We start from the raw sequence: 4,688 nt of genomic DNA on the forward strand, positions 1-4,688 counted from the left end.
ATACAATTTCATTTCCATCGATAAAAATATTTAGGACCTTGTCCTTATTTAAAAAGAAAGCCCACCTCGAGTGCTTAGTTTGAAATTACGTTCTTTCCTTTGTGATCACGATTTCCTTGCGATGATTCACCTTTAACAAATTATATAATAGATAAATGAACACATTGCTTCAAACAAATAACCAAAAAAGCATGCATCCTAAGCAAAGTCTTTTATCTCGGTTTTGGATTGTTCGACGGCCGCTTACGCTCCCAATTTCCTTCGTTGGCTCCTCGTATTTTTTGTTAATGGTATAGAAATAAAATTCCCGAAATTATAAAAGTGTGCAATTAAATTAACGCAACCACTTTCCCTCGAACTATAATTATTTCGGACTTTAGGATATAATTATTCATTCGTTGAAATATTAAATAATTCCCCATAATTAAATTTATTATCAATTCAAAGATTTATTTAAAATAGTTCGCCCCAATTAATTGTCGGCCCAAAACTTAATTATTTCCTCCCCTTATATCTCCAATTTAATTAAGATGCCCCAAAATAAAAGAGGGTCAAACTTTAAATAAATCCCCCCTTCTAATTTATTAAGCCCAATTCCTTAAATAAGGCAAAGGCCCAATTCATTTAAAAAGAACAAAAGCTCCATACTTTAATAAATCCACAAGGCCCCAAATTTTAAAACAAACCAAGGCCCAAATTTTAAAAAAACCAAGAACCCACTTACTCATCATCATCTACACGCCTCTTTCTTTCTCTCTTCCTATCTCTCTTTCTCTCTCGCCAGATCGGAGCAATTCCTCCACCCGCCGTCGCCTCCTCCGACTCAATTCCAGTTCAGAGCCCGTGACTCGCCGGAGGGAGTCGCCATCGTCGCTGCAGACCGCACGGAGCTCGCCGCTGTACCGTCGGGAAGAGCTGCTGCCGACCGCACCGCTGCTCCGTCACTGCTCCAGCCGCCCCAGCTCGCCGGCGTGCGACTGGACCTCGCCGCCGCTGTTGTATTCCGAGACCGCGCCTACTCCGGCAGCCTCCGAATAGCCCCGATTTGCCCCGAAACTAACCCGTTCAGCCCCGCAAGACCCCGATTTACTCCGAAAGGTAAGTTCTCATTTAAAAAAAACGTTTCTTTTCGTTCTAAATTTTCGATTGCTTACAGTGTGTTTAACTGCGGTGTTTGTTCGGTGATAGTTCGAATAATTGTGTTATGTGTGGGAAAGGTGGATGATGACATGCTGTGAAACAATTGCTAAAGGAGTTTCATGCTTTAGGATCGAGTAAAAATATACCTCCTTGAGTAGGACTTAGTTGTGGAGTTCACAAGCTTGCAAAGAAAGGTTCTTGAAGCTGCAAATTTTCAGTTTATGTTGATAGTAATTGTTGATGTTAGATTCTGAAATAGGAGCAATTTAGGTACAAATCAACATGGAAATTGTTTACCTTCAATTGACGTTGAGAAGAATGGGTCTTGTTTTCTGGCTGCAGGGAACGATTAGAATAGGAAAAATAGTTGAATTGAAGATTAAAAAAAATAGAGGGATGGGTGGTTTGGATGTGGGAGAGATTTGGGGAGAGAGGGGAACGGTTTCAACGTGGGTTGAGGGAGGGGATTCAAATTTTTCTCCTTTTGATTTAATTGAATTTATTTGGTATTTTATTTGCAGATTACGGAAGAGGAAAAATTCCATCACGGAGGAGGAAAATCTGCGTAGAATCTTTAATTAATATTTGAATTAAAGATATTTTATTTTAATTAGCTTAGTTTAATTCACGGCCCATTGTATTTTATTTTAAATTGTGCAGCACACAATTTATTAAACACGGACTGGACTTTTATATTAATTATTTAATTTATCGGATCCAACACGGAATTGAGTCCAATAAATATTCCTCACGAGCAGGAATTATTTATATTTGCATAATATTTTATTTCACAACTTCTAGTCCAACAACAACTAATTCACCAATTAATTTACCGACAATTAATTCACGGACTTCGCAAAATTAATAGCATTAAATACAAGTACTTTAGGGTTCACAAATTAGGTTTAGAAAAACGGGGCGTTACAGGGTTAGTGTAGAAAAGTGTCTGAGCATGTACATATGTTGCCATGTCTAGGAGTCAGTAGAGTTTTTTTACGTTCTATGTTTATGAATAACTGGTGAAATGAAAAGCAAGAGCCTCTTAGGGAAAGTGATTGAAGAGAGAATACACGTCAATTTGTGAAACCCTCTTCTTTAATAAATTGAAGTCAGTTTGGACGAAGAAAGAATGATAGAAAAGCCTTAATTTAAACCAACTGTGAAGCCCTCTAAAAATTGAGTTAAAAGCCTAGAGTAGAACACTTTCTACTAAATAGAAAATAGAGAGGTTGTCACTTGATGCTTAGAGGAAAATGACAGGGGTAATGAGGACTAAAGGAAATAGGGATAACCACTTAAGCTCAATTCTTTCAAACCTGCTGAACCTGCCTCATTGGAAAGGCAACCCTTAGTGAGCACCTTGTGCCTACATTGAATTTTTCCCAATTTTTTGGAACCATTGGCCTTCATGCCATGTGAACAAGGGGGCAGGAATGAACAGCTCACCATTTGGGGTAGGAAATAGGGTGATAGAACAGGGGAATGTAAGTAAGAAGTTAGAAAATAAAACCGGCAGGGGATTCTGCAACCTGACCCGAGAAAAAAAAAGAGAAGAGTAGTTATAAAATGGGCAGGAAAATCTGTTACCTAACCCAGGAAAATTTGTAAGAAAAAAGAAGAGGGTAGGGAAAGTTGTAACCTGATCCAAGAAAAGGGAAAAAGAGACAAAAAATAATATTAGAAAAAATTCAGGGCAGGAAAAAAATTTACAACATGACCCGGTAGAAAAAGGAATAAGGCCAACTTGGCTAGGGAACAACTCCAATTTCTTGGGAGATAAAAAGGAAGGTTGTTTCCATCTTTTGTCCCTAAGATCACATGTCCTTCAGATGTTTTCACGCATACTTTTTGAACTTAGGCCCCCTAGGATTCTCACCTACATATAATATAATCCTCTGGTCCCGTTACAACCAAATGAAAGACCTTAAGGAACTTTCATGTGTCAGTAGAACTCAAGGCATCAGTGGTATGGAAAAATGATGAGCGAATGATCCTAACATCCCTGGTGAGGAATGAGTGATAGAGTGAATCCAACAGATTGTAAGAATGAAGGCTATCTTGACGAACTGACAACCTGACCACATTGAATTGACCTTAATCTTGTGGGGATGGCTGCCAGGAAATAAACCAGTTTATGCACTTATGTGTCGATGTGTTTTTCTTTGTGTCTTTCCGTGTGTTAGAGTAGTGTTTTGTGTGTCCATATGTGTTTGAGCTTTAGTTTATTTTTGTTCTTTTTCCTTAGAGTGGGCAAAAGGGGGAGCCATGCATTGAAACTTGCCTTTTTTCTTTTTTTCTTATCTTTTATACTTGAGGACAAGTATGGTTTAAGTATGAGCAGTTTGATAAGGCTCGTTTCTTACATTGGTTTTGGGTTAAATTCTGTGTTTTTGGAACACTAATGTATGTTTGTAAGTTCATGTGCGTAATAAATCTGCCGGATACAGGAGTTTGTGCTAATTGACCTGGCAGATGCAAAAGAGACGAATTTCAAAGTGAAACATCAGAAGTTGTCGCTCGGAGCTAGGAGAATCAGGAAGTTGGCGACAGGAGCAGAAAGGAGCAAGAGCAGATTTTAAAAGATCCTATTCGGGGGCACAAGCGTCAATTCACCAAGAACATGCCCTAAGGATCAGAGCCTTACCCATATAAAGAGCTCAACATTGAAGAAGAATGAGGATCACTTTTAGGGAGGCACCTAGCATAATTTCAGCTCACTCAGTTAGCTCCACACTTCAAAACACGCTTCAGTTCACTGCACACTTGGATATGGGGTGATTTCCGGCTACCGTGGTGGTTCTACTTCGCTTGCTGTTGTGTAACACCGCCCTGCGTGGGCGAAGAAACAATATTTTACATTCTGCTTTGGATTAGTTCTCGTTTTTAAGTACTTGCTGGTTATTAGCTTAGTAGTTTTTGTTTCTGCTAGAATCAAACTTAGTTTTATATATTATGGAAACTTCTATTGGTTTTTGTTGGATTTTGTTGTGTTAATGTGTGTTTCTATTTTCCCATTTCATATTTGTTGTTTGTTGGATGTTTGGAGTTGGGATCTGTTGGATTGTGGTTGTAATTGGTGGATCTGATTATGGAGACATTGGGATTTTGTGAATCGTGGTGGATCTGGAGCTTGTTGTTTAAATTCTGCATGATTATGGCTTTAAGTGTTTGATCTCGCATCTGCTAGGCCAAGTAGTTTAGATCTGTCAAGTTTAGTCTTAAATTTCTTGTTTAAATCCAGATCCGGAACTTGCTTTGTTTTCATGGTGTTTTATACTATGTTTTACTCTGTGTTCTCGTTGGATTCCTGAAGAACATGAAGTTTGATAGTAGTTGAGATCAAATCTGCAATATGTTTGTTTTCTCTGCTTTGTTCTCTTATTTTTCTGCAGCTTTTCAGCACCTGACTAGTTAAGGGAAATTGATCCCCACTTTCTGTGCTAGTTTGTTTGGTCATTTTGGGAAAGTTTGTTTAATCTCCAGTTTGTTTGATTCCGTTTCTCAAGTTATTTTAGCGTTCTGAGTCATGCATATGTCGTACGTTCCCG

At 38.5% G+C, this 4,688-nt stretch overlaps 1 long non-coding RNA gene across 1 annotated transcript; it reads left to right on the forward strand.

The window, feature by feature from the left end:
- The first annotated feature begins 632 nt into the window (after positions 1-632).
- On the forward strand, positions 633-1,281 carry LOC121771148. The gene is made up of 2 exons (XR_006043946.1): positions 633-1,098; positions 1,218-1,281. It is a non-coding gene; the product is annotated as an uncharacterized LOC121771148 (long non-coding RNA).
- The last annotated feature ends 3,407 nt before the right edge of the window (positions 1,282-4,688 follow it).

This window comes from Salvia splendens, chromosome 16, assembly GCF_004379255.2.
Source record: "Salvia splendens isolate huo1 chromosome 16, SspV2, whole genome shotgun sequence".
NCBI lineage: Eukaryota > Viridiplantae > Streptophyta > Magnoliopsida > Lamiales > Lamiaceae > Salvia > Salvia splendens.